Below are 22,073 nucleotides of genomic sequence, written 5' to 3'. Positions count from 1 at the left end.
ATATCTTCTGGTTTTATCCCCTTGAGCTTTATAGGTTTTATCTGCTTCTTTTGTACCAACACGTGCCAAATCTGCTTCTTCCACAATGGGAAATTGGTTCCATCCAGCTTCTTGATATTGTAAAGAGCAGTGTCCTGTGATCCAGCCATAGCTACGCTTCACAGTAGTTTACTTTCCTGGGAAAAATTCGGCAGAGTTTCCCCTGTAAATTGATCTCTGAACCAATATCAACCTGTCAAATGAACCAAGAAAGCTTCAAATTCTGTAGAAATTTTGGCAGAGTCTCCTTTGTAAAATGGCTCTGGTGTACTAAAAACAGACAAAAAAAAAAAAGATAAAAAAACCACTGTCTCTCTAACACTGTAAGCTCTGGGTAAACCTGTCCTGCACCTGTACTGTCTCTGACTGTCCTGTCACTGTCCTGTAAGCATAGACTACGACAATGCCTCAACGGCAATAAAGCAAAGATGAAATCCCAACTGTCTAACTCACAGTCAATACATCCTAGTGGCCTATCTAAGGGTGCTCGAGGGATTGCTCCAAGACCTGTATCACCGAAAGGATCCGTCGAAAATGGCCTGCGCAGAACTTTGTTGAAGCCGAACGGTGACCGAGATGACCTCAGAATGAAATTATGAGCACACCGAGCCCTAAGGGTTCTCCCACAAGATTTGGGTCCGTGTCTTTGCCTGTCGAATTTCACTCCAATCTGAGTTGGTGACTCTAGCCTCCTGCAGTGCTGCCCCGAGCCTCGATCTGAGCTCTGATACCAGTTGAAGGAGTACTAGCGGAAGTGCGACGCAAGAGAGAGAAGAAGAGCACGATGATATGGTGAACTCGCTCTACTGTAATGTGTAGAGCATAGTGAGTTCTTATTAGGTTTTTACAAAAGAATATGTGTACATACCTGGCGGCCCGCCCACTTACCTGGGCGACCACATTGGGCTTTATACCCCAACAATAAATTGAAAGTAAGTGACTATTCTCTAATTAGAGTACTTAATCAATAAGTAATCTAATTAACTTTTTTTAAAGATCTAATTAAGTACTTAATCAGTAACCACTTAAAGAAAAAGAGAGATAACAACACTTACTTGGTTGGGTACTAAGTGTGACATTTCCACTTGACGTAGATTCTTTGCTTTTGATATTTAGCTCGTTTTCTGTGCCTTCTTTCTTTATTGAGAAACTAGAACAATAAAGTGATGTAGCTTAAATCTCACCTTATAATGCTATCAAAGCATTAGCATATTCCACTCTAGTGTGTCCTCATGAGCTTATTGTGGATATTTTAGCATGATAGTGCTGCCTCATGCAAGTGCTTGAGACTTAACCATGGCCAGAGAATAATAGCTCTAGGATCAAACTTAATGTGCCAATGTACCACGAGGGCTCGAAGGTAGCCTCATCAGATCCTTGGCTACCAATGGCAAGAGGCTCAAACTTAAGTTTTATCCGTTCTTAAGTTAGAGCCATTCATTTCTATGCTAGTGTGCAATGCTACCCGCATGACATCGTTGAGGATACTACCAAAGGCATGGAATAACACATTTAGGCTCGAACTTAAGTGCGAGCCTTAACTTTCTATGCTTGTATAGCAAAGCACTACTATACAAGCCTATCCTCCTCACATCCTTGTAGCTACCAATGGCAAGAGCCTTGCTTGCAATGTAGCCATGCAAGGGCACAACCTCATGACATCCTTGTGGCTATCAAGGACATGGAGAAATATCTTTAGGCTCAAGCTCAAGTTTGAGTATTTTGTACTGTAGCACTAGGGTGAAAGGTTAGCCTTGTGAAATCCTTGTAGCTACCAAGGGCATAGAAAAACATCCTTGTGGAAAACAATGGGAACAGGCTTACACTTAAGTACACACCCTGCCTACATATGTCAGTATAGCACTACGATACATGTCTAGCTTCATGACATCCTTATGGATACCAAAAGAAAAGGAAAACACTTTGAGGCTCGAGCTTAAGTTTGAGCCTCAACTGAATAAGCTATTGTAGCACTAGCGAGTAATTGTACACTACAAGAGTTTCTTCATACTAGCAACTCTAGGAGTGTGACGCTCAAATCTGTAAATTTAGAGCGTTGCTATGGTCGTCGCTATATTTGCCAAATAGCGATGCCCATAGGGGTAAAAAAATAAATCGAGAGCGCCAAAAACTCAAATCTCAGATTTGAGTTTCAACTCTCTAGCGAAATAGGTATACGCCCGCGTCTCTCTCTCTCTCTCTCTCTCTCTCTCTCTCTCTCTCTCTCTCCCCCCCCCTCCACACACACACACACGCGCGAGGAGAGGAAGGAGAGCCATGTATGCTCCTTCCCTCTCCTCCCTCTCATGTTCCCTTTCCAGGATCTTTCTCTCTCTCTCTCTCTCTCTCTCTCTCTCACACACACACACACACACACACACATTGTGTCTTCAAGGGAGGGAGAGAGAGAGAAAGAGAGAGAGAGAGAGAGAGAGAGAGAGAGAGTAGATACATGCGTAAACAAACAACACATACACACACACACACACATTGAAATGTACACACATGCATAAACAAAGAATGGATACTCGCACACATTGAGAGAGGAAGAGAGAGAGAGAGAGAGAGAGAGAGAGAGAGAGAGAGAGAGAGAGAGAGTTAGAACACACACACACACACACACACACAGGTAAATAAAAAAAGTAGAGAAAATATGAAATAAAATGTTATATTTAGATTTAGGGTTGGGTTATATATAAGTTAGATTTAAGATTAGGTTAGATTTACGTTTATGTTAGATTTAAGGTTAGGTTAGACTTAAGATTATGTTAGATTTAAGATTAGGTTAGATTTAGGTTTATGCTAGATTTAAGATTAGGTTAATATTTAAGTTAGATTATATTTAAATTTGATTTAGGTAAGATTACATTTAGGTTTAGGTTAGATTTAAGATTAGATTAGATTTAAGTTTATGTCAGATTTAAAATTATATTAGATCTAGACTTATGTTATATTTAAGATTAAGATGTAAGATTAGGTTAGACTTAAGATTAGATTAGGTTTAGGTTTACGTTAGATTTAGGTTTAGGTTAGATTTAAGATTAGATCTATGTTAGATTTAAAATTAGGTTAGATTTAAGGTTAGATCTAGTTTACCTTTAAGATTACGGTTTAAATTTAGAGTTAGGCGAATGGTGATCTCTCTCTTCCTCCCCATGGATGCGGACACTTGGAGTAATCTTATACATGCTACCTGTACTTATGTATTAGAGCTTTTAGGGCATGTCCCTTGAACAAGTGTAAAGGAGCTGTTGTGAAGAGATGTTAAGCTGCTGTGAATTGCTACATGTAAAGAAGAGGCAAAGGGGTTTTGTCCACTACATGCATTTTCGTATAGACGTGGGTGTGTAGATTTCTCGTACCCACAAATATAGGCATTGACCAACAAAGACAATATTATAACCCGGTGGTTCTGATCTCCATGCACCTCTAGACAGAGGTGTGCGGGGATTGGACATGACTAGAGAATGTGAGGTAGTTTACAGTGTGATCTGATATATATATATATATATATATATATATATATAAGAGAAGATTTAATTTATGTCCAGGTGTTATAATTTTTTTACATTCATTATGAGTAGTGATGACAATGTGGGGTAGTCCAACCAAAACACCTATCTCTCAACAAGGATCTTATGTCATTGTAATCAATACAAACATGTTGTGCGACGGACAAGATGAGTTTCTTTGCAGCACGTTCGTGAATTTGGCGAGTTTGACACTTCTATTATAGATCAAGTTGTTGCTAATTACAACTCATCAGACTCTAACGCTGGCCAACAGGCAACAATCTTGCAAACCAATAGACGTGTTCGCAGGCACTTTGGTCAAGCAGCATACATGAGGCCACAAGATGCAGCCTCTGATAGCTCGGAGGGTGATCATGGAGACCATCGTCTCAACAAGGCAATGCTTAAGCACGAGATCAATGAAATGATTGAGACAATCATGGATTCAGAAAGGCTTATCTATGATGACATGAAAAGTGAGGCCGATACAAAGGGAGAAACGATCAACGAAGATTTTGACAAAAATCCTAAATTTTTAACTATGAAGGGTGGTCAGATTTGACAAGCACCTGGCACAGCAACGCTGACACCTACATTGTTAAGGTGCATTTTAGGCCTCGAGAGTAGAGAAGTTCTTGAACTACAAAATGCAATCCTGAACAAAACTATCTTGCTAAAGGAGGGCAAACATCCCCCTCATAGAATGGACATGGATGAGATGGCTTGGAAGCTAAAAACAAATTGAGTGCTGAAAGAAGAAATAATATCATTCTTCTTTGACTTGACAAGGAAAAATTTATCTTGGGAGCAAGTTTGTGAGAAGTACAAGCTAGGAGAGCATGAGTCTAATCAAATGACGAGATATAGCCAGTACTATGTCAAGGAATCCCTCAACAGAGCAAAGAAGACTCCGCCCTCACTTCCAAAAATTGTAGTAACTCTCCTCAATTATCTTTATAGAGCTAATATGGGCATAATGCTTCAAGATGAGTTGATTCCATGGGGAATCAAGTGGGTGGGCTTTGATATGGGAAAGAGCAAATACTTTTGCAATACAAAACATGTACCATTTCAATTGGTTGTCTTGGATGTTCATGGTTCTAAAGAACAACTCTCATAGATTTTTTTGCAAATTTGGCATTCAATCTAAACACATTGAATGCACAATATGAATATGTGCTAGTGTGTTTCATTGATTTATGTTGAGCTATATATAGTATCTCTACTATATATAGCACCCTGGTCCCCTCTATATAAATGCATCTCATGTGATCAGTACATACCACTCTTGGGGTTTGCAATTGTGAAGTTGTCTCTCTACCTTTCTCTCTCTTTCCGTCTCATCTCTCGTTCCCCTCGTCAACATGGTATCGGAGCTTCAACTTCATGCAAGGATCTAAAAACTAAAAAGTAGACGTGAGCTTCTTGACAAAAAACACCCATGAGAGACGACGGTTCAGTAAAGAAGGTATATGTAAAAGGATGTCTAAGCCGACAGCATGGAGCACTACAAGAAGCGTCAAGAATCATGGAAAAAAGAAACGAGCACCTTTTTCTGTGCTACAGGGATCGTCAAAGCTGATCCGTCAGAAGCGTGGACAAGGAAAGCAAGCAAGAGGTGACGCCTGATTTGGCAGGCCCAAGAACGCATGCTCTCTCTTCCACCTCCCATGCTGATTACGTTTGATTACCAGCTTTAATTGCTTACTTTCTTGAGCGTACAACTTATAATTAGGTTTTCTTATTGCTCAAGGTCTGCCTGAGGCCGGCGTGCACACTTAACTAGGTTTTTTGTAGGATCAAAACAACGCTAATGCCTATACTTCCAAGCAAGTATACCATCATGCATGGAGGCTAGCTGGGGTACTGATTATCTATTACAGGCGTAGCTTTGTTTGGTTCTAGTTCATGGGCACTTGAAGAAATTAGAGTAAAAATTGGGGCCCAACCTCAATCTATTTTAAGTGTGCGCCGCTGTTTTTGACAATTGGCCCTATTTTGGGTTGAGGTAGGTTAGAGTGCTACTATTTCATATCGTACTGTATTCGTCTGGTTATTTCTATCTGCCTACTATATTTAGGGTGGTGCACGACAATAGTGCCCCTATAATCCAAAAAGAAGCATGAGCTGACACTTCTCTCGTAGGTGAACAAGCCGACAAAAGCATGCGCACCTACAACTGTGTAAAGCAGCAGTGCGTCATAAGGACTCTGACCGCTCAATCACATGCAGAGTTATTGTTGCCTGGTCATTGATCAGTTTGTTATGCCCCTTTCTAAGCATGATCGACATATTGACATCAGTCACTTTGATCATCCACGCGAGGCATCAAAGTTATCAAGAAAACTTTGCCCATAGAGGAGGAGAGAAGGTTTTTCTTGTCTTTTGGTACTCACCATCTTTTCAAGTTTGTGATTTGCAGAGAAGTTGACCGCAAAAACTGGAAGTTTGCAGCAGCAAATAGGAGCCACATTGCACCATCCCCCATCCTAGGAGGAGATGTGTTGCCTCCATTGAGCCTGTCTAGTGCTGCTGGTCGTACACAACTAGTGTCAATATTTTGAAGCTCAGCTGCATTATTCTGAGCCAAGAAAGTGCTCCATAGTATTCTATTTCCTTGTGGTACTAGTAGCAAACTTCTTGACTCTTTGATGAGTTTCCAAGAAAAGAAAAATGTTGGTGTGTCGTAGCGTGTTTTGAAGACGGTTAAGGGTAACCTTTACTAATCACTTCTTATTCTATTGATGATGTCTTGATGCCATGGTCATTATTTATGAGACCATGTTGACTTTTCATTCTCCTTAAATCTGATCATCTAGCTGATGAGAATGGTGCTAAAGACATGGTATGATATGTTTGTTGTTGATGCCATGACGATAATATTTCTCATCTCTTGATGTCAATTTTCTTATTTATTAATGCTACATGGTATGTTTTACGTTGCATGGCTACATTCTTCAATTGCCATAATGATTTGTCAAGACATGGTACATTACGTTTGTTGTTTATGCAATGGAAAGTTCCATGATGCCGTGGTATGTGACACCATGATGATTACATTTTGTCGTTGATGCCATGGTACGTGACATCATGATGATTACATTTTATCGTTGATGCCATGGAAAGTTCCATGATGCCATGGTAAATGACACCATGATGATTACATTTGTCGTTGATACCATGGTATGTGACACCATGATGATTACGCAAATTGAATTGATTCGGGCCCCATCATATTGTTCATTTTGTTTCGGCATTGGCATTACATTTGTTTCTAATTCGTCTCTTGAGAGGCATCGCGAACCGCCTCTAAGGATAATGTGATGTGGTTATTTCTAACCTGCACGCCTCGATATTTTTTTGAGTTGATGTTGTTTATAGGATAGAATTCACGTCAAGTTGTAGATATTGAAGCTTCTCAAAGATATTGAAGGTTTCGAAAGATATTAAAGAATTTGCATCAATTTAACTATATATATAGGGTTGTTAAAGACCCTTGAAAGGGAACATATTAAAACAAGAGTGATGTAGCTCCTTTGAACATTGTAATTGTATACTTAAATTATTTTAATATAACGGTGTGTATATATAGAGCGGTGGGTTTTTCCCTTGAGCCCTCAAGGGTTTTTTCATCCATAGTTAGGGACCTTCAGTTGAGTGAGGGTGTTAAGCTATATATAGTATCTCTATATATAGCACCCTGGTCCCCTCTATATAAACGCATCTCGTTGTGATCAGTAGATACACTCTTCAGGTTTGCAATTGTGGAGCCTTCTCTCTCCCTTTCTCTCTCTTTCCCTCTAGTCTCTTGTCTCCCTCGTCAACAATCTCAACAATATCTTAATGCTTGTTGACGGGGCTTCTAGCCAATCAACTACGGTCCATATTGAATATGGAAATATCCAAGAAACAAGAGATGACTCATGGATAGATGGAGCTGTGGACACTGCAATGTTTTCTCTTTTTGCTGGCAAGGTTGATAGGTTTGAGGATATTGGCAAGGTTCATACAAAAAAAGAGTCTTCTTCTCAGGCTCTTGTGGCAAGGATCATGAATTTCTGATAGAAACTTCATTGATGGCCTTATCACAGGGTTTTGTCCTGAGCAAAGCTATGTTTTATAAATTGTTTGCGGTGGAGCTGTGTTGGAGAAAATATTGTCGAAGAAGAGAAGCGTAATTGCTCTATGTGAAGTTGATTTTGAATCAATGGAGTTAGAATCTCAATGCTCTAGTATTTTGGAGAGCAATCCGTCCTTGAACGAGTGTTGTGGTGCAATTCAAGCATCACTCGCGAGACAAACAGGAGCTGGATGATACAAAAAAACAAGACCTTAACAATCTTGACATCGAGGAGAAACAAAGCAGTGGAGAGGATGTTGATGGAAATGAAGACAATGATAATGTATAAGACAACATAGTGATAGTGAAGCTCAAGAAGCTACAAATTTTGACCATCAAGGGGGGGAGACAATGTTGGAGAAATGGGTCTAGTTGTGGATGTTGAGTGTGCAAAAGAGAATGCTGAAGATAATGAGGATGATGATGCAGGCAATGAGGATGCACAAGAGGATGATAGAGCCCCTCAAGACATTGTAGCTGATGAAAAATGTGTGAATGCTTCTTAGAGTATTTTTGATACTAGGTTTAATGATGCATGCCATTATCATGTACCAACAGACTCCTAAAGTGTAAAAAGTCAGGATAATGTATTGAATTGATCAATTGTGATAATTTAGGTCCTTTAAACACTATTTTCTTAATACTATCTTGTGTCTTTCTCTAAAAGTATGTCATTTTAACTACATTTAATCGTTGTTGATTGAGTGATATCTATACACATCTACCATTAAAAAATCATGCTGGGATCAAACTTGAGTTTGAGCCATCACAAAAACCACATGTTTTTTATTTAAAGTGCCAATTTTTAGATCATAGCTAACATACATATGTGTATTAAGAGTAAGAAATTTTGGTTTTGGTGAGACAATAATAGCATAACCAAACAATAATGAGGATCAAACTTAAGTCCAAGCCTAACAAGGAGAGCTCGTGAAGCACTAGTGTATGAACTTCTTTCACAAAAGTCATAGCTGAGTTGTTCTAAGTGAGACGTGAAATTCCATATCCTAGTGTAGCACCTGCATATGTTACGTGAAACTCATAATGTCTTTGTACCTAACAAGGCATTGAAATTTAGTTTGTAGGCTCGAACTTAAGTTTGAGCCTTGCCTCCCGATCCACATGTTAGTGTAGCACTACCATGTGAGGCCAAGCTCATGAGCACTACCATGTTACGATAATCTCAAGAGCATTGTAGTAATAGAATCTTCCAAATAACAATACTTATGGATTATGAAGTAAAAGGGATCATATCTTGAAAAATTCATAGTTAAGAAGTCTTCTGAATAGGTCCTAGATGTACACAATATGATAATTCGATACATAGTGAATGCGTTGAGACTAGAAAAGGCTTGAGACTTAAACCTTACACTTGAATCATAAGCCTAAGGTTAAGACTTAAGCCTTAGGCATAAACTTAAGTGAGTCTCACCTCCAAATGTGAAATAGGTAGCATGTTATGTAAGCATCACATATCGTGTGTATGAGTTTCAACGACAAAAGTCCTTGTCATAGAATCCTACCTCAATAGCTCCAAGTGAAGTTCAAAAATTCATATCCTGTTGTAGCAATTACATATGTTAACACTAGGTTGGTAATGGGACACTTTTATGTCTTGGGACACTTTTATGTCTAACAAAAAGTGTAATCTCTAACAAAAAATTGAAATTTATTTTGTAGGATCGAACTTAAGTCCGAGCCTTGCCTTCATATGTAAGTGTAGCACTACTATGTGAGTCCAATCTCCTGAGCATTGTAGCAAAATAATGTTACATATAACAAAATACTTATAGATTATGAAGAATAATGGATCATACCTTGAAAAATACATCAATAAGGGGTTTTATAAATAGGTCTTAAGTGCACATAATATAAAAGGTTTTCACATATTGAATGACAAAGACTAAATAGCGCTTAGGACTTACATTTTAAACTTGAAACATAAGCATAAACTTTGAGACTTAAGTTTTAGGCTTGAAACAAAAGCCTAAACTTTGAGACTTAAGCCTTAGTCTAGAGCTTAAGATTGAGCTTCACTTTCAAATGTGATTTAGGTATCATTCTAGGTGAGCATTTTTGTGTTAATGTATTCAATACGTCTGGTTAGATGGATGGAAATGAAATGGATTCTATGGTTATTGATAATCCACTAGACTATTTTCTAAATAGGTAGAAATAGCTCTTTTCATCTTTCAGACGAAGACAACAAAATAGAAGACAAAGATAACATATCTCAAGAAGCACAAGTGCTACCCACCATTGTTGGAGAGACCCAGTTTCAGAAAGGTGATCTTGTAGAACAAACCTCTCAAAAAACTTCAAATGGCACAACTAAAGGGAGCGATAACATGCTACCTGCCACTGGAGAGATCCAAATTCATGAAAGAAACATTAGGAATATTGAAGAGGCGATGGTGGTGGTAGAGCATCAAAGTGATTTTGTTGTGCAAAATTCTCCAAAACCTTCACACGACACTAACAACATGCCTCAAAGAGATGAGGATGCACAGGGTAGTGAGAAGGGTTAAGCCAATGAAGAGCTCCAAGCTACTCTTGCAACCAAGGACGTACAAGAGAAATTTGACAAAGGGACAGGAAAAGCGACACCAAATATAAACAAATTCCAAAGCATTCAAGAAAGGGAGCAAGGGATTGAAGTTGGTGAGAAAAAAAAGGTACTTATTTTTCCAATGTGATTAGTATAGATATGGCCCTTTTTGTAAGATAATACAAAATTCTATTATGCTGTCTTTGCAAGTGAAATTGACATTCAAAATCAAGGATCCAGTGTGCCACAAGTATACATCAACATTGAGGAGTTACGTCTTGATGCATGAAAACTTAGGTCACTTGGAAGCTTATATTATTTTGAGAGAGATGGAGATAAAGTAGTCTTTCAGTCTTCCCACATCAATAGAGAAATGAAATCACTTTTAGGAGACATCATTATAGATGAGTATGGGAGTATGATACATAAATAAGTGTGTGAAATTTTCAATTGTATGTTGCAAATATATGGTCCCTTGTTCTGAGATTTATAAGTGCAAAACCTTAAATTGTTATCATTTTTTTGTATCGTATGCAAAAAATATTGCTCAAGAAATCATCATGAAGAAACATGCACTCATTTTTTATCTTAATGGAGTTTTACTGATCGAGCAAAGAAGACAAGAGGCATCCATGTACATATTGTGTCAAAATTAACCTTGGTCACACCACAATTGTTGTTCATCTGCGTTGTTTTGAATTTTTAGATGAGATATCTCAGTACTTTCATGTTGTTGTTTGGTCCACCATGCTACAAAATAATGTTCTTATGTGAACACTCTTGAAAAGCATGCACATAAAAAAATATCAATTCTTTATGGTATGGGGACAAGAAGATTGCTACATCCATAATCTTTGAAAAGTGTATAGACCAGATAAGACTAAGGTTGAGGCTATGTTAAAGCCTTTGTTGAGGGTTTGGTATCAATGCAAGAATTTATGCAGTACAAAGAATACATTGCTCATTGATGATATCCCTTTCAAGAGATGTATTAACCCAAAAGATAATTGCTTATATCCTGAAAGTTTTCAAGGGGGCCTGACTATCTTCTTTGCAATGAACTTCTACCATACCTTTAAAATCTAAATAGTACAGATGACATTCAATCTGTTATTTCACTCAATCGGCTAGGACAATGTCCAATCACAGAGGTTCATGACCTATTTACAAAGTTTCAATACATAATGGAAGAATGGCGCATGTTCAATGCCCAAGTTCTAAGGGAAGAGCTTGACAACAATTGAGATCAAAGTGGAAAGCTCATCTTGTGCATCTTCACACCTACCATTGTGCAATAAAAATCTAAGTTATGTTCAAGAGATTAGGGGCAAGAAATTAATAAACTCCTTAAGCAAGGATCTAGCTATGTTGGCATCCAAGTTTGGTGTGCCACTATTATCTTCAAACAGCTGAACTTCTTAAAATTGTCTCACAAAACAAAAAATTTGAGTGATCAACATGCTATTACTTATTCTAATAGCTTGGGGTGTGGTCGTGGTCATTTCACTAGCGGAGTTGCAGCAAAAGCATACATATCAAAGCTACAAGAGGCCTACTTAAGCTTATGGGTGGGACTCACTTTAGATTTATCAAAAAATATAAAAATTAAAATCAAATTGTTATCTAATCTAGCATATTTGTTATTGCAGGTGGAAGAAAACAACCAGTAAGGGCTTGGTGTGTGCGTTGACTCAATCACATGGAATGTTCACATACATCTAGACTGGTGGAAATCTGTTAAGAAGATTTTGACCAAAACAATGTTTTGGGTTCTAGTATTCCGGCCAATACAATGTGTTGGGTTCTAGTATTCCGGCCAAAACAATGTGTTGGGTCCAATTATTTGAACATGAACCAAATATGTACACTTTTATATTTCATCAAAAACTAAATGTTACTCAACCTTGCAAAAGAAGTCTCTCTTTTATCTTTGTGATTGGAGCTCTTTGTACAAGATTTCTTCTATGTATTGAAGAAAACTATTTTCTTTTGTTGTCTTATCAAGGTTTAAGTCTATGTATATCATGGATAAAATAAATAATGCTAGTGCACAATGTGTTAATTGAAAATAATATCTCTTCCATTGATCATTATGCCTTCTTTTTCAACAGGATATTCTAAAGCATATAGTTTTGATTTTGAATGTACAGAGCATTTACTATTGAGGTGGCACATGTCATTGAGGACTCATAGGCCTAGAAGGAAACTAATTCCACCACCCTCAGATACTATACGAAAACAAAGAAGAGTATTGATCCTTGAACTCAATGGTGTTTTACTTAAGACCATTGAAATGCAACATGGTGATGTACGCCCAGATTGGGGAAAACATATGCATCTTGTTGAAGAGAGTACAAATGTCTGGAATTTTATTCGCATAGATGCATTCATTTTCCTTCATTTTTTCATGCAATGGTTTGAGGTGTGGATTTGGAGCAGTAATAGATTGCAATCGACCCGTTGTATTCTTGAGTTATGCTTTCCACAACACCATAAAAAATATAATATCATAGCAGGACAGGCAGCATGTTAAAAGATAGATCTTCTAATTGGATATTGATTTGTATACCACAACAACTTGGATGTAGCATGGAGAATTTTTCATGATTTGAGTGGAAATAATAACTTGATTTTTCACGATGCCCTTTCCAGTGTAATGTGGAATATTCTCGGAACCTACTTGATTTCTCCAAAGATGTGGAATCAATCAATAGAAGAGCTTGAAAGTTTTTTAGAGAGAACAATCACTGCATGGTTACTTGGTTGGATTTATGCAAGGGAAAAGCGAGAGTATACTTGCAATACGTTGGTAAATGAAGCAGCTTATGATAGAGAAACCTTGTATGTATTGGAGCAATACATGAGAAAACGCAATGTTTAATGATGTAGTTATAGTCATTGAGCCTCTTGACATGGTATCATTTCCAAGGATGAGATGCAAAATACTTGGATACATGTAAATATGTGAATTGGATTTATTTTCTATTGTGGTGTTTCTAAACACCACACTATTTTGAGGTCCCTTCAATTCTAATTTTTTTTAAAAATTATTGTAACTTCTTTTCATGAGTGTTGGTATAGCCAATTCTTTAATGTTAATGTCTCAAATTTGAGCTATTGATTCAAAGAACTTTTTTCACATGAAGAATGTTGTATAATGAAAATTGAGTATAGTGCCATGCTTCCCTCATGTTTTTTATGTCATGGTAGTTGATGCTTATAAGTATGTATTTAAATACACATATCCCTTTATATATGTGTTAAGGGTTATAAACACCATATTAGTATATTTGTGAATTTCGCAATTCCCACTTTCAAAACAAACTTAAGATTTTACCACATGGCCAAATCTTAGCTAGATTTTTGAGAGGGTGTCTTGGAATATCTTTTCAATTACTACCTTGTGGATGGCTTTGTCCTTAAAGAATATTTGAGATTTGTCCATATGACCAAATCTTCAAGAAATTGGTGACCCCCAAATTGTATCTAAAGTCTCAACTCTCTAATATGTTGATAATATGAAGCGTAGAGTGTAATCGTTAATAGATGATAGCTCAAACTAAACAAAAATACTAAGATTTTTAATAGCGTTCTAAGAAATAGGACTTGAATAAATCCCAAAATTCCTAAATAGGTCTTAATAGGTGGCCTGTGATTTTCCTACACATGAGATAGGGTAGCCTTTGAGAATAAGTGTAGATTCTAATAAATGGATTTTGGCTATATCTAGCTCATATTTAGCTCTGACACTATGGGTAGCACTGTCCGATCTTTTTGTTATAAACTGTATTGCAAAATGATAAGATAGTAGCCTACTCTCTCCAAGTTAGATTCCTTCAACCATAATCTAGCTTATTCAGGATCTACCTTGGGAAAGCTTTGTAAGCAACTAGTTTGTTGTATATTGCAATGGGACAGGTAGCTTTCGATATGTTCGCTATTCTTTAGTCAACAATTCTTACTGCTTAAACTTGGACCAAGTTGAGGTACACAAAATAGATTCTACCATTACAAAGGACCTCATGCAGCATTTGTCAAAGTTTTAGCTAAAGCAGAAGAACATCATTAAAAAAATCATTGCACACTTGTGCTTGATAAGAAAACACAAGAAATAGAGCACATCACATAAATTAGGGGTTCTCTAACAATAACATACTAACAAGGATTCTATTTTAAATAGATTCATAATACGTCATGGGACACCTTAAACAAACCATGTCCAATTTTGTCCATGGAAAACTTGATAGCTATCACAAGGCAGGAATGCATGTACACTTTTGTCTTTGTCTACACTTACATTTAGTGGGATTTCCCTTACGTTGCTGATACCAAACTCCCTTTACCACATAAGACCCTCTTGGGACTCTTGTCCTTTAACATGACCCCAAGAAGATAGAAACCGCATCGGAAAAGAGTTAATTGAATATGGTAGAGGCCCACACACAAAAGGATAAGGTGGATCAAAATGTTGAACCAGTTGGATTATTTAGTCCATGTAGACTTGAAATGAAATCAAATGACATTACGCCTCCACCTAACTATCTAGCATATGTAAGGTTGTTGGATCTCCCAACCAAGGTTGTTCGAACTTTGCTCCAAGTAGACACACATGAATTGAAAAAAAAAAAAATTGTCTTAGTAGGATGGTTAGAGTTGGTTTATAAATTAATGGGTATAGAAAGATGCAGCAAAACATTGAATGAAACTAAGTATAGAAATATGTGAAGCATAACGTTTTCTTGTATCCAACTATACCTTATGTAGCTTGATCAATGCTACTACTAGAGCAATGAATGCAAAGTATTACAAGAGTCATGATGTACTTGAAGAGATAGAGGTATCACCAATGTGTTGATGCCAATGCCACTCGGATCTTTTCCTTGCCAAAGGTCTTGATGTTATAAGTTGAAGTTCACTTGTGCATGCTCAAAGTTCAACAACAACATCCGCTACATCTACTACCAAGGTGACTTCAAAATTGCATATTTGATCAAGGATGTACCAGGGGAGAGTTTGCTTAGAGCTCTCTTGGAATTAAAGGAGATTGTGGATATCTATTTTGGTATCGTTCATGATATTCAACTTGTGCAGTTCAAGAACTCCAAAACTCATTTTGGGCTTCAAAAATTTTGTAATCAATTGCAATTCCAACCCATATGTGGCCAAGTACTCTATTATCAAGCAAGCTCATCCGCAGCCTATCATCAAAACAAAGAGAGACATATTCAAGATCATCGTCCACAATGATCGAAAGCTTCTCTCAACTTCCTTCCCAGCCAAGTGCTTAATTGATCATATGGATATCACGTTGGGTTCTTCTTGAACCTTTAGCAATAGGTTCATAGCATGCGTGCTTGGTATGGTACCCCTCTTGCCCATCATCAGCTGCTATTCAACAACAAAATTTGCTACGTCTGATCTCAAGGCGGCTTCCTTCTAGCATAAACTATTAAGTCCATATTTGGAGAGCATGCAGCCAAGCACTGACTTGAGTTCATGGGGAGTACATTTTGTTGGATTCTCCTGAGAGATCATTTTTTCTTAAGGTATTTTGATGTGCGTTCAACTTCTGCAAGAGTAGAATCACTACCAAATAGAAAAGAGAAAGTTGTAAGTAGTGACTTCATGTCATCACCATCTATACTAGAACATGTACCTCCTAAATAAGGCATCTTGACTCATACTTAGTTTTGACAAGAATTAGAAGAATATTTGTCATTGAATTTGTAATCCTAGCCATTTATTTTCTAAGTGGAGTAGACATGAACAGTGTATTATTCACTCAAGTGCTGAGACCTTCTTTACATAGGCATTGAATGTTCCAATCTCTAAACAAAATTTTGCCAAGACTTCTACTTGGAAGTATCAAATATAGACAAAAACATCAAAGAACGAGCCAATTACAAAGGGCATGAAATTTTTACACATCTCCAAAATCACACATCAAAAGGATAGTCAAGAGGAATGTGATTTGTATTTCTCCTTTCAAACAAGAACTATCATGATGTATTGCATATTTATGCTTCAAATATAGGTTTCTGTCTAGGAATGCATATACACTCAACATTGTAAGCTGTCTACATTTGTGTATTAACACTCTACAAATGGATTTTCCTTTACCTTTTTCATAAGTTTGTCTTTAATGTTTAGAATTAGGGTAATCTAGGACTTTGAAGATCAAGTTCATTTTGTGTACAATCAATACCATTCTTGCCCAACATGAGCTAATAAAATTGCTATATCTATTACTGAGGTGACTTCCATCTTGCATGTACTATTAAGGTTATATTAGAGGAGCATTTTCCAAGGACTCACTTTGAATTCAGGAAAATTGTGGAGACTGAAATTGGTCCCGTCTACTATGGCATTAAACTTCTACTACTTGAGCACTTTGGAATTCATATTGGGCTTTAGGAATCTTGTGATAAACTTAAAGTCCAGTGCAACAAATCCTATCACACAAGCTCTAAGAGCATTGTGGCATCCTCAGGTTATCCTACAATCAAAGAGAGATATATAAATCACCACAATGAAGAAAAATAATTTCAAGTGCTTATATGGCTATCATTGACCAGTTGAGTTTTGAAGTTTTAGCATTGATGGCATGTGTGTATAGTTGTTATCTATATGAATTTTTAAATATAATTAATAATATAACTAGTGATCAATTAGTATTTATTCATATATAGTATGTTTGATCCTTAATTGAGGACTTGTTTACAAAAGATTTAATGATCCAGTTTAAGTGGTCTTGCACGCAAAGCTTTGTATATAACATGCCCAAGAGAAACTTGTTATTATTGATCCTTTCAAGGATTTTCAATGGGCCATAGAATCTAGGGTTTAGTACTTCTTTGGGATGTTCTCCACTCTTTTCAAACATCATTCTTCTAATCTACGCTAGATGAGATCATTATCTTTAAAAGGTAGAGGCCTTCTTTTTTTCCAGCTTGTGTTCTGTATCTTTTTTGTACTCTCTTTGGGATGTTTTCCACTCTTTTCAAACATCATTCTTCTAATCTACGCTAGATGAGATCATTACCTTTAAAAGGTAGAGGCCTTCTTTTTTGCCAGCTTGTGTTCTGTATCTTTTTTGTACTCTTTTAATGTAGTCGATGGCTTCTTGGAAGGTGTTTTTGTGGTCTCTTGCTAAAGTCTCTATTGTTGGAGCATCAATGCTAATAGTAGATATAGGGATAGGAAGTTCCTTACCATAGACAATTTCAAAGGGTGCTCAGTTTGTGGCAAAGGCGTTGTGTTATTGTAAGAAAATCTTAGCATGGAGAGATGATGGTCCCAATACGTGGTATTTTCAATCGTGTATAATCCAATAAATCTATGATGGTGCCATTTGTTGCTTCTATTTGGCAATTACTTTTACGGTGAAAGACAGATGTGAAGTCAATTGTAGATCATAGATTTCTGGCGAATGCAACGCATAAGTGATTACAAAAGAGTCCATCTTAATCAGAAAGGATGACTTTGAGAAACGTATGGTTAGGGAAGATGATTTTAAAGAAGAGTCAGTGATGCAAAGTGGGTCTTCTTGCAAGGTACAAAATATGCTTGATTGTTTAAACAAATAGTTGTAATTCAGATCATATTGTTTTGAGAGCTAGTGGGTAGTCCTATGATGAAGTATATTGAAATTTTCTCCCAGAGACCGCTAGGAATGGATAGGGGCATTCAAATACCATATGACTTATCGTGATGACGTTGTCAGGTATTTCTTGGATAAGCATGAATTCACTAAGTCATGCCAAAAATCTTCCCACTAGCCTCGTGTATATATGCGTACAAAGCCCTACAAGTTTTGGAAGTGGCCTTGTAAATATCCATGTAGAAAAGGGGAAGTTGGGAATCTTGGGGAGAGTTGCCATATGGCATGGAAGTAATCCCACATGAGAAGAGGAAAGGGGAAAGTGTGGGGTATATAGGGTACTTTGGGTGCCCATTATGTTGTATCAAAGGTGAGAGGAGCTCTCTCAAGGCTTGGCCATGGGGGCTCATGGGCTCATGGGGAGGGAGATGGTGCATTTTCTGAGCTCCAACTACCTCAACAGGCACCTGGTCACTTTTTTAGTCCCCGGACACTTGCCCCCACCTCATTCCTTGGTCAAAAGGACACCAACATCTCATTTTCCACCTAAAAAAGACCAAAATCAAACCAATCAAAAGAGGCCTACAAAGAGAATCATGTCCGCTAAGAGGAGAGAGAAAATCCTTTAGCATAAGCAACAAAAAAACTCCCTTTTTGAGAGCTGCAATTCTTTGCAACCCTGCACAACTTCAAGAGGGCTCATTTTTTAGCAAGAAAAAGGACACCTCCATGTTCGAGCGGCCATAACTTCTTTATTTCTTCTCTGTTTCTTGCCTATGGATACTCTACAAACATCTCCACAAGATAACTTTTTCATGATGTCCTTTGTTTCTCCTAAATTTGAGTGTGTTCCATCCTTGAAGGGTTTTCCATAAATCTCTACGGGTGATTACCACATGTGTTTTTGGTCGTGCAATAGTTTTTTGTTCCGACGGTGTAGGTTGTGCAAGGCTATAGGGGCATTCATTTTCCTTCTCATTTTCATGCTAACTTTGCTTTGGTGCCCCCACGGAGGAGCAAGGGCTCCCATGCTCCAATTCTTGTGAAATATGTCTATTCTGCAGATAGTGAATGTAAAAGGGATGTGGGTCCTTATGGACAACCGCCTATGTATGTGCAAATTGTGGACAACACTTGAGGCGGTCGTATAATTGGATTTTATCCTTTGGAGGGTCTTGAGGTTTTGTGAAGCCAAGCACTGGGGGCCGGGTTACCTAGTGTTAGGTGGATTAGGTGCTGGAGCGATCCATCGACATCCCTTGAGCTTTCGACGTCACATGTAAGTGTTTTTGTGGAAATCAAACATGGCGGACGAATTCCTACAGTTTCATGAACTGCCTAATGAGAATGCACATAATTTTATTGAGAACTTGGAAGTCAATTGCTTTCTGCAAAATATACTAGACCAAGCTATATTGTTGTGGCTGTTGCAATATAGTTTAGAGGATGAAGCAAACGTTTGGTTACACAATTATGAAGAGTTGGTGCAAGTACAAACTCCAGGGATAGTTTTGGACTGCAATCTTGTAAATCAATCTTTCCTCGCATAGTATAGATCCATTGAAGTACCTGATGACGTTTGGCATGAAATTTTGGGGTACACTCAAAAGGGTAATCAAAGTGTTGATGAATTTGTCATGCAGTTCACCCATTTATGGGATAAATGGGCTCGGGCTTTGGGAAATGAGATCCCTCCATCCATGTTAAAGAAGGACCATTTTGTGGCAAACTTAAAAGAAAGTCTGAAGTTCAAAGTTGAGCTGAAATTTCCCACCACCTTGGACGAGGCAGTCGCTATTGCCAGAGAGAAAGAATGGAAGGCTCAGAGACTTAATGAGTATGGGAAAGCCGTCCCTCTGCAAAATATTGGTGGCCAAAAGCAAAAATTAGGGGCAAGAAAGTAGTAAACTCGTGAAGCAAGGATCCAGCTATGTTGGCATCCAAGTTTGATGTGCCACTATTATCTTCAAACCAACTGAGCTTGTTAAAATTTTCTCACAAAACAAAAACTTTGAGTGATTACCATGCTATTACTTACGCTAATAGCTTGGGGTATGGTCGTGGTCATTTCACTAGCAGACCACCCTTAGATTATACAAAAACAAAGAAGAGTATTAATCCTTGAACTCAATGGTGTTTTACTTAAGACCATTGAAATGCAACATGGCGATGTATGCCTAGATTGGGGAAAACATATGCATCTTTTTGAAGAGAGTACAAATGTATGGAATTTTATTCGCATAGATGCATTTACTTTCCTTGATTTTTTCATGCAATGGTTTGAGGTGTGGATTTGGAGCAGTAATAAATTGCAAAGGACTTGTCATATTCTTGAGTTATGCTTTCCACAACACCATCAAAAAATATAATGTCATACCAGGACAGGCAGCATGCCAAAAGACAGATCTCTAATTGGATATCAATTTGTATACCACAGGAACTTGGATGTAGCATGGAGAATTTTTCATGATTTGAATGGAAATAATACCTTGATTTTTGACGAGGCCCTTTACAGTGTAATGTGGAATATGCCCGGATCCTACTTGATTTCTCCAAAGATGTGTAATTAATAAATAGAAGAGCTTGAAAGTTTTATGGAGAGAACAATCACTCCATGGCTACTTGGTTGGATCTATGCAAGGGAAAAACGAGAGTATACTTGCAATACGTTGATAAATGAAGAAGATTGTGATAGACAAACCATGCATGTATTGGAGCAATACATGAGAAAACGCAATGTAAATGATGTATTTATAGTCATTGAGCCTCTTGACATGGTATCATTTCCAAGGATGAGTTGTAAAATACTTGGATCCATGTAAATATGTGAATTGGATTTTATTTTCTATCTCGGTGTTTGTAAACACCACACTATTTTGAGGTCCCTTCAATTCTAAAATTTGTTTTTGATTATTGCAGATTCTTTTCATGATTGTTGGTATAGCCAATTCTCTAATGTTAATGTCTCAATTTTGAGCTATTGATTCAAAGAACGTTTTTCACATGAAGAATGTTGTATAATGAAAATTGAGTATAGTGCCATGCTTCCCTCATGTTTTTGACGTCATTGTAGTAGACGCATATAAGTATGTATTTAAATACACATATCCCTTTATATCTATGTTAAGGGGTAATTTATGAAATGTAGAGTGTAACCGTCAATAGATGATAGCTCAAACTAAACAAAAATACTAAGATTTTTAATAGCGTTCTAAGAAATAGGACTTGAATACTTCCCAAAATTCCTAAATAGGTCTTAATAGGTGGCACGTAATTTTCCTACACATTAGAGGGTAGCCTTTGAGAATAATTGTAGATTCTAATAAATGGGTTATGGCTATATCTAGCTCATATTTAGCTCTAACACTATGGGTAGCACCATCCGATCTTTTTGTTATAAACTGTATTGCAACATGATAAAATAGTAGCCTACTCTCTCCAAGTTCCTTCAACCATAATCTAGCTTATTCACGATCGACCTTGGAAAGCTTTGTGAGCAACTAGTTGTGTAGATTGCAATGGGACATGTAGCTTTTGATATGTTCGCTATTCTTTAGTCAATAATTCCTATTGCTTAAACTTGGACCAAGTTGAGGTACACAAAATAGATTCTACCATTACAAAGGACCTCATGGGGCATTTGTCAAAGTTTTAGCTAAAGCAGAAGAACATCATTAAAAAATTCATTGCACACTTGTATTTGATAACAAAACACAAGAAATAGAGCACATCACATAAATTAGGGGTTCTCTAACAATAACATACTAGCAAGGATGCTATTTTAAATAGATTCATATACGTCATGGGACACCTTAAACAAACCATGTTCAATTTTGTCCATGGAAAACTTGATAGCTCTCACAACACAAGAATGCGTGTACACTTTTGTCTTTGTCTACAACAACTTACATTCATGGGGATTTCCCTTACATTGCTGATACCAAACTCCCTTTACCACATAAGACCCTCTTGGGACTCTTGTCCTTTAACATGACCCCCAACAAAATAGAAACCACATTGGAAAAGAGTTAAATTGCATAGTAGAGCTCCATCATTGAATATGGTAGAGGCCCACACACAAAACGATAAGGTGGGTCGAAATGTTGAACCAGTTGGATAATTTAGTCCATGTAGACTTGAATTGAAATCAAGTTACATTAAGCCACCACCTGACTAACTAGCATATGTAAGGTTGTTGGATCTCTCAACCAAGGTTGTTGGAACTTGGCTCAAAGTAGACACACATGAATTGAA

Source organism: Adiantum capillus-veneris, chromosome 12 (genome assembly GCF_014529385.1).
Source record: "Adiantum capillus-veneris isolate H3 chromosome 12, ASM1452938v2, whole genome shotgun sequence".
Lineage (NCBI taxonomy): Eukaryota > Viridiplantae > Streptophyta > Polypodiopsida > Polypodiales > Pteridaceae > Adiantum > Adiantum capillus-veneris.
The sequence above is the reverse complement of the archived record's forward strand: the minus strand, read 5'-3'. Positions refer to the sequence as shown.